The sequence below is a fragment of the Mustela erminea genome, chromosome 10 (genome assembly GCF_009829155.1).
Source record: "Mustela erminea isolate mMusErm1 chromosome 10, mMusErm1.Pri, whole genome shotgun sequence".
In the NCBI taxonomy this organism is placed as follows: Eukaryota; Metazoa; Chordata; class Mammalia; order Carnivora; family Mustelidae; genus Mustela; species Mustela erminea.
Genome location: NC_045623.1, coordinates 18,768,007 through 18,777,076, shown reverse-complemented (window position 1 = coordinate 18,777,076; position 9,070 = coordinate 18,768,007). Strand labels below are relative to the sequence as shown.

The 9,070-nt window shown below is 44.0% G+C and overlaps 1 protein-coding gene across 8 annotated transcripts in view; it reads left to right on the top strand.

Annotated features, from left to right (window-relative positions):
* The first annotated feature begins 2,909 nt into the window (after nucleotides 1-2,909).
* The window catches only part of NTNG1 (netrin G1), a 341,042-nt gene continuing 334,881 nt past the window's right edge, over nucleotides 2,910-9,070 (top strand). For 4 of the 8 annotated variants that reach the window (XM_032302447.1, XM_032302449.1, XM_032302448.1 and 1 more), the window contains exon 1: nucleotides 2,916-3,939. The gene's annotated coding sequence lies outside the window, so the exon portion shown is untranslated. Of the gene's footprint in view, nucleotides 3,940-3,970; nucleotides 4,251-9,070 lie in introns of those variants that run through there. The other 4 variants (XM_032302443.1, XM_032302445.1, XM_032302450.1 and 1 more) reach the window with 4 other exon arrangements.

Here is a 9,070-nt window from a genome sequence, read left to right as displayed (position 1 = left end):
ATTGAATATAGTGGGAGTTTGTTCTTGTTACCAAGGAGAGTACAACTGAACCCTGGAAGGGGACAAACATTATTCACACCTGTAATGAACACTGATCTTACAGCTACTTTATGTTAAGTATTTTACAGTATTTTTTTTTTTTTTTAGGATTTCATTTATTTATTTGACAGAGAGAGAGAGACATCACAAGCAGGCAAGGAGGCAGGCAGAGAGAGAGGGGGAAGCAGGTTCCCTGCTGAGCAGAGAGCCTGACGTGGGGCTCAATCCCAGGACCCTAAGATCATGACCTGAGTTGAAGGCAGAGGCTTAACCCATGGAGCCACCCAGGCACCTCGTACTTTACAGTATTTCTAAGAAGACTCATAACTTTTTGGACCAGATATATTGCAAATATGCCCCCACTACCAGTTTAGCATACTGACATTACAAGTATTTGAACAGCCTGGCCAAATCTCTAAAAAGAAGGTTCCCAAGCAGCTAATAACCTAGGAAAATGAACAATAGTTAGAGACCTAACAGGATTACAAATAAATGAACATCTGAGTTGAAGAAGAATGAGGAATGCATGGAAACCTGCCAGAGATCTGAAGCTGGAGAACTGAAAGATCAAACAATTCTTTTCTGAAAGGAGAGAGAGAAAAAAGTAGAGTCGAAAGGTTAAATAAAAACAGAAAAATCATTCTTTCCAAAGGAAGTTAAATATATATATGGCAAAGGATAATAGATAAAGTAAGCATGCCCTAACTTACTTAACTCTGATGCCAAGAAAATATCTAAAGTAAATTTCTGATTGCTTTGTGTTATATAAACAAATGCCCAAAGATACAATCAGGAAAGCTGATTTAATATATAAACGTAGGGCTTCTCTGTTTGAGGGAGTATATCAGATCCACCCAAAGTGCTTTTTTGGAGTTAAGTTTCTTCCCACCACAGCCCCACTAGAGGAGGGATCATGATCTGGAGAGGAAGGGATTTTAACGTTAAAAAATCTCCTCTGGTGATTCTGATTTCCTGGCCAAAGTTTAGATCCACATGTTTATTGGTGATTTACTGAGTCTGTGAAAAGATCAGAGCAGATATTGGGAGGGGGGTTATCAACCTCTGGAAGACTCTCTCATTCCTGGAGTGGGAGAAGCTACTTAACTGAAAAGGGTCCCCTTCACTTATCAGACTTGCTTGGTACTGATGGCTGCCTCATAGTCAAAAGAGCGCTGGCAATGAGGAAGGGTCAGAGTAAAGGAAGAGGGGAAAGAAGTTAATTCCACAACTTTTGACAGCTGGAAGCAACATTTCTCCAGGATGGGAGCCAATATCATAAAGATATTGATAGATCCCAGGAGGGAATTTCTTAATCTCTGCATAGATACTTTTTTCTTTACTTTTTCCCAGAAAAGGACCTAAAAAGATGAGACAAAGCTGAGAATGAAAACTCAGAAGGGGTTTTCTTGGCTTGAGCAAAAAAGAACTAGAGGAAGAGGAAAAAAGAACTAGAGGAAGAGGAAGGCTGAGAGCCCTTGTATTCAGCATCAGAAAGGAAAGTGGGGTGCCATTGAGAAGTGAGGGTACCACCCAGCTGTGGTTTCTTAAGTCCTACAGGGTCCCCTGAAAGTTCTAGGCTCTGGGAGCCTGTGAGGGAAGATGAGGTGGTGAGAGGCATCTCCATACAATCAGTATATTTCAACCCTAGAGGAGCATAGACAAACTGAATGAAAAATACCTAAGCATGACTTTAGAGAGTTTCACCCTTCAGGTAACTCTTTTTGCAAGATCAGTGCTTAAGCAACGAGGAGGGGGAACAGGGAGGAGATAAGCTAGGACATCACAAATTCCTGTCCTGGAGAAAGACAAGGGAAGGAGGATTCACGGGGGTCTCTCTCTTTGTTGTGGTGTTTAGGAACTGGATGCCTGGAATCCCTGCCTCCTTCTGCTGCTTGGGAGCCAAAGAGGGTCTGGATATAGGCTCAGTTCAACAACCTTCTCCCCCAAATACCCTTCTGACACCACTCCCCACTCCCAGCCATTGCAGAAAAGTGACCCCTTGCTCTGACTCTGTGCCTTCATTGTGGGGTGTGTAGTTGGTGACGAAGTGGTCACAATGGCCCATTTCTTACCCTCTGCTTTGCCTTGACTAAACTTGAGTCAGGCTTCTTTCCTCCCCACCCAATTCTGAATGTCAGCTTCCCTGAAAATCCGAGCAAGTACTAAAATGCAGAACATGTTTCCTTGTCAGCTTATTCCCCAAATCCGGGACCACAGAGACGCATTTCTTGTCAAACCCCGCAGGTCAGTCATGCCTTCTGTCTGCTTCCTCTCATCTGCCCAACTTTCCCTCACTGCGTATTCCGCTTACCATATAAAAGCTTTTTTGTTTGGTTTGAAATGCTTACAGATTTCTGAGATCAGAGCTCTCTCTGTATTGCAATAGTCTTTCTTTCTAATTAAAGTCTCTCCCTATCTAAGTCTGGATTTTTTTTTTTTTTTTTTTTGACGTTAGCATGTAGTAAAGAGTGATTTCAGGTAAGTCTGAGCCCCCCACTGGTGGCGAATGAGGTCTTGGGGGTCGGGGTTTTTGTGTTTTTCTTGGGAAAAGCAAGAAGACATGACAGGCACGGCTCTCTTTTGAACTTCAACTTTCCAAAGGAGAATGGATTTATAAATGAGGAGGTTCGAGGCTTTGCGCTCTAGGGGCCGCTGGCAGGGCCAGGGAATTGTTGGTTGAAAAACACTGTTAGGATCACTGCTAGGGGCCAGGGGGTGTGCTTCGGCACCGTTTGGGGGAGGAGAACAAGGAGTGAGGGATGGGACGGGCGGGGGCACGAGTGGATGGTACGTGAAGAGTTACTGGAAACGGCGCTTCCGTGGGCGAGCTGGGGGTGGGGAGGTGAAAGGTGGTCTCAGCCTCAGCGCGGGGAGGTCGTGGAGCGGCGGCGCGAGCGGCCGGAGCAGCAGCAGCAGCGAGCGGGACGGAGTTAGGACCGCTCGGAGCGCCCAGGTCTCGAGGTAGTGTAAGGTTTGCAATCCTTCCACTTGCTGGCAGTTGCAGAAGAAGATCTGCTTTTAAGTGAAACGTTCAGGCCACCCCTCCGAGGGCTGCAGCTTCCCGGGCTCGCTTCTTTCTCTCTCCCTCCTCCGGCCTCGCGCTCACTCTTTAATTTGCACGCGCCCCTAAGTTTGCCGAAAGCTCGCGGCCACTCGGAGCCGGTCCGGCCAGGCGCTGCGGGCGGGGGCGGGGAGCCCGGGAACCGCAATCCAGAAGCATCGTGGGCCATGTATATTTCATCAAATGGACTTTGGGTGCGTCGCGTCTCACAGCCATCAACGCTATGTGCAGTGACATTTCTGACTTGAGTGGAGGAATGCGCGAAGGAAGCCCGGGCGAAATTGTTACTAGAGGATCTTCTTGGCGCCAATGCTAATTGTCCTGATTTATGTCCCTTCTGACTAAGCTCAACGTCTTCATCTGAAATAAAATGAAAGCTGTGCCAAGCGAGGTAGAACCGCCCGGCCGCTGGTTCTGATCCCCGGGAATCAGGAAATCGTCCTGCAGCTTAAAAAAAAATAATAAATAAATAAAGATAAGAGAGAGAGAGAAATAGAAATAGGAAAAAAAAAAAAATCCCCAGTAAAAGTTTAAGGCGAGAAGTGGCAGAGGCAGTGGCGCGAGGAGGCGCGGAGAAGAGCCGGCAAGCGGGGGACTGGGCTGGCAAGACCTCCCGAAGGCTGCGATTTCATTATTAATATCACTATATTTTTGGAGGGAGAGGCACCTTTCTCATCCTCTCCGCCCACCCCTGTTCCCTCCCCCTCATCTACCTGTCAAAGTCACTGATCTTTTGCATTTCGGAAGAGGACGTCAACGGGAAGGAATTCCCCCTCTCGGCGAGGGCTCCGAGAGGGGGCGACGCGCAGGAGGCTCCCCCTCAGGGGCCCGCGACGAAGGTAATTAAGCGGCGGGGAGTGGCGGGCCGGCGTGGGGCTCCGGGTGCGCGGAGTGCTCTCCCACCGCGGGCCGAGCGCGAGCGGGACCCCGGGGCTGCGGCGGCGGCGGCGGCGGCTCGGGTCCACACCCCACCCCTCCCGCTCCTCCCGCGCCCCGGAGGACGCTCGGCGGGAGCTGCCGCCGCCCGCCGGTGCGCTGCTCGCGGGCTCTGCTGCCGCGGCCGCCGCCCGAGGCGCACCCGGCTGGGCAGGGCCGCCGCCCCGCGCCGTCGGTCGGCTCCGGGCCGGCGCAAGGGCAAACGGGCCACACGGTAAGTGCAGCCGGCGTCCCCCTCCTCCGGCGACCCGCGCTTCTAGTCTTTGCCCCTCTCCCCCGGGCTCCCTCCCTCCGTCTCTCCCTCCGTCCCCCTCCCCCCCTGCGATCCACAGGCGGGAGGGAGGCTCCGGGTGGGCGAGGAACTTTGTGAAGCGCCTTGAGGAGGCAGCGCGCGGAGCCGCGGCGCGCACACAACCCGCACACTCTGACACCCACACACGAGTCTTCCTGGGTGTGCGCCCCGAGCGGGTTAGGGAGGGGTGTGTGTGTGTGTGTGTGTGCGCGTCTGTGTGTGTGTGTGTGTGTCTGTGTGTCTGTGTGTGTCTGTGTGGCATCCGGAGCCTGGGCGCTGGGTGGGTGCCTCGGTGGACGGACTCACAGGCATCCGGTGCGCTCCCCATCTCGCACACACACCTGGCCACACACAAGGCACTGGAGGGTTCTTTTTTCCCTTTTTGCCAGTTGTCTCTGCTTTGGGGAAAAACTTGCCTTCTTGCTGGCCCTGCGGAGCTGGTGGCCACACTGAGAGCTTTTGAAGTCCCCTTCTTTTAATCTCCGTTATTGGTGCAAGATTAAAGCATTACTATCCCATGATGTGCAGCTGGGGAGAAGGGAGAATTGAAAGAGGACCTGACTTGGTGTAGGAATGCTTTGGAATATTTTCTCAGATTCTTTACTGGCATTACTTTAATCGGTTGATGGATTTGGCTAGAGACATTGAATTCCTATCCTCTATGGGTCTGTGGATATCTATATATAATACGAATAATCCCGAATATTATTGGGCCCAAAATAACCAATTAAGTGATTCATACCCGGGAAAAGTTAGATAAAAAAAGAAACTGCGCCCTCTGCTGTTTATTGTAGTAACCTCACCCGGGTACCTCCACCCCCCACCCCATCCATTTAGGAGGTTGTCATCTTGCAGGGCTTGCCGGAAAATTCCTAGCGGGGATTTTAAAGCAACTTTATTTGGAAAAGTCGGAGGTTGCGTTCCCATCATCGCATCAGGTATAGATTTCCAGAGAGTAGAGGCTTTTGTTACCCCACTCCTCTTCCATTCTTCTCTCGGAATGGTAATGGAGCCACTCGTTATCATAACAGTTTGTCAATCTTTGGAATGGAAAATTCTGAGTAAGATTCAGAATTCCACTAAACATATGGTGTATCTGGCAGTAGATTTGCTCTAGAAATAAGGCCCTGTTTTATGATTGAAAATACTAAAAGTTGTCTTACAGAAACGAGGGGAAATTCACCAGAAAGATCTCCAACAAAATCATTTATTCAAATTTACTTAATGGTTAAGCTCCTTAGAAAAAGTTTCCCAGAAATTCACTTTTTCAGAGAAGGAGCAAGGCTTTTGTAATTTGTCTAGCCCTTGAGAGCATCTCTAACCTGTGGGGAATTAGCAACCTCAGATTTCATTAAGTATATTGTGTCACTTTGAATGTCTTACCCACCCACCCCCCTTTCTCTTTGGCAAAGAGAAGGCAGCTCAATAACTGTTCAAGATTCTTTTGGAAGATAAGCAGCTTTCAGTTTTTCATTAAGATAAAATTTGGGTATTTGCATGTGGATCAGGACACAAAGGAAAAAAAAATGCATCAAGTGTTTTGCATTTACTGTTGTTCCAGCTTATGTATGTAGGGGATATATTTCCTTTTCTCTTCTGGATACCATGAAATGATATCTATTTCACCACTAAAGATCAACATGAGGGCATTCAGAATTCCATCTGTGGCTATTAATGTGGTTATATTTCCTACTGTGAAATTTAAGAGCAATTGTCTTAAATTTTTGTAAGACAACAGTTTATTTTATTTGCACACAAACCTTTTTTTTTTCTTTTCTGTTGAGATTTTTGTTTTGTCAGCTTTCACAAGGCATGTGTGTTGAAGTGATTCAGGTTAGCTTTTTTAGGATGATGCTAATGTATTTTGCAGTTTCCTTTTGTATATTTGCAATTGGCGCAACTACTTGTCTGCTTCTATTACTATTCCAAAAAAATCAGGTAATATGTCAAAAAAATTTAAACAATTTTGCTTTTATTTGATGTTTTCTAAGTATTGTAATGATTTGGAGAGTTTTAGAGTTACAAGAGCATAAAGTCGCTTGGAAAGAGATAAGATTTCATGCAAATCAGAAAGTCAGTTATTATGTTAACAAAACAAGTGTGTGTGTGTGTGTGTGTGTGTGTGTGTGTGTGTGTGTAGATATTATAGGTCAGTAAGAGATATAGTGTACTTTAAAAAAGAATGTTATCTTCAGAATCCAGAGTTTTGTTTCAAAACTTCAGGTGGGTGTAGATTTTCTTAAATGTGCATTTGAAACCTTGGATGTCTGCACTTGCCTTCATAAGAAGGAAAGATTTGTTGTTCTATGGTGATGAAATACCAGATTTCTTCCAGACTTAACTGATTCTGAAATAATTTTATGTATTATCCCATCCCCTAACATCCTGCCAAGTATATGCTATCTGATTTCTCTAATCATTCTTCTCTCATGAGAAAACCGAGATCTTTCAAATTCTAAGGTGTGCTATTTGGTTTTATTAAGAATCTCATGATAGGCAGTTGCTCATAATACCCAATCAAGGATGAGTAAAATATGTCAATGATGTTTCAGTACTTGTTAAATTCCTTATATTTTGAGAGACAGCTAACAAAAGGGTAGAAGCAAATGTTTCCCATTTAAGATGACTAGAAAATGCTCTCTTCACAACAATAAATAAATGCAAAAAGCATTCAGTATATCTTAAATATCTCGTCTAGTCAATCTCACTACAACAGTGTTGGAATCTGCTAATTTTGGTAGGTGATAGCATTTGGGGATATCTTAATCTCTTTATACTTTTCACTCAATGAAATGTGATTATAGTTAGTGTTCTTTTTGTTCCTTCCCATTCAGAAACATGCCTATTTATAAAATTTTTAATGTCTATGAGGAATGAGTCAATAGCTGTCTATTTCAGGTGCCCCTGTGTTTATGGAATAAATAGCCTACTACTACCACCCCCACCTCCTAGTGAGATTATATAATAAAATGAATGAGCTAGAGTTAACAGATTTACTGTCAATATTTTCCTCTCAGTTGATGAAATTGGCAATTTTTTTTTTTTTTAAAGAATGTAATTGTCTATACTATTGACCACTATTACTCCCATGTACTATTTTGGAAGGCTTCTCTTCTGATGAGAAAAGGCCTGTGAAATTCCTTCTCCAAAGTTATTTCCAGGTGGAAGGGAATTAGCTTCAGAATCCTGGAAAAAGATGTCCTGTGGATGCAAAGCCATGTTATAGCCCCTTTTAGTCCAGATCAATAACATCTGTCAACTTGAGGATATGACATAATTTTATATTTTCATATTGGCTCTGCAAATTTATATATCAGTGAGAGTCTATGGAGTTATCATAGCATATTAATGGGTATTTTGATTAAAGAGGACTTCTCAGAGCTTTAGTGCACAGGTAGAGATGACGGCATTATTTGAAAACAGTTCGTTCCCAAGGTTTGCAAAGCAAAGAACTGGTACCTGGGGCTGCGTGGAGCTCTTCTGAAGCTGCTCACATTTAGGTGATGGGGATACCTGAGGCAGTTTCAAAGCCCCCATTACTTGACAATTAGGTCCGTTATGGGCCAGAAGGGGTTGGTATGGTACACTAAATCCCCAAATATGTCATTGACTGTCCTTCTCATTATCCGTTTGCCAAACTATTTGCTGTGATGACCTAGCTTTTAAGAAGCTGTTGATGATTTTAACCTGGTTGAATGCATAGCCTGATGGGAACTGGTACCATCAGGCAATAGAGGTTGGGGGCAAATAGTATTGTATTTTCATATCATTTTATTGTCTTCGAAAACTCCGTAATTATACTGAGTAGCAAATTCCCCATTTTGACAGAGGCCTCTTTTCCACTGCGTGTCCTGGAAATTCATAGTTTTAATTTCTTCTTAATTTTAAATTAAGAGGATTTTCTTTGAAGTGTAAGTGGCACTAAAAAAAAGTAAGGAGACCCGACATGAAGAATACATTCTAGATTACATGCTACAAATACAAAAATTAGAATGAAATTAAGCAATTATGTTAAAGAACAGTTTAGTGACCCTCTGCTCCTGATCTGTAATATGCCGTGGTCAATATCTTTTTCTGTGTCAATGGGAGCTCATTAAATGTAAATTCTGCAGACTAACTGAACCATGCCATATTAGTGCTTGCCAAAGCTTGACATTTTTAATACATTAATAATATGTCTGTAATGTAATGGAAAACTATTAATCACAACTGGTTATGTGCCAGAAATTTAAGCTATAATTGGCTGCTTCTTGTCAAGAATGTCTGTCGCACAGTCCTGCAACTGCCTAATATTCAAATATCTTGCACTCCTCTGCATTTTTCCTTGTCAGTTCTCTAAATTTGATCAATGGTATAGTCCATAATTCTGTGTAATGACCATCATTATAATTCTGCTATTTTTTAATGAGAATTCGTTATATTGGGATTGCTGTTGTGTCAAGAAACAGTAACAGGTTCACATACATTTCCTTAGTGCCCAAATTTTCCACGTACATCTATGTGGTCATCCTTTACTCAGTGGTTGCAATAAGGCAAATGTGGATAAAGACAGAGTTACAAAGAATAAATAAATTAGGGGGTAACATTTATTGGTTAAAAAAAAATGAAGGTTAATCTCAGAGCATTCAAATGTATACTTAAGGTCACATTTTAAAAACAGTATTAAAAACTAACTCATAATTTTCATTCAATTCAAACTCAGAGCAGTCCATTCCCGGTCTTTCAAGATTATATTGTTCTTG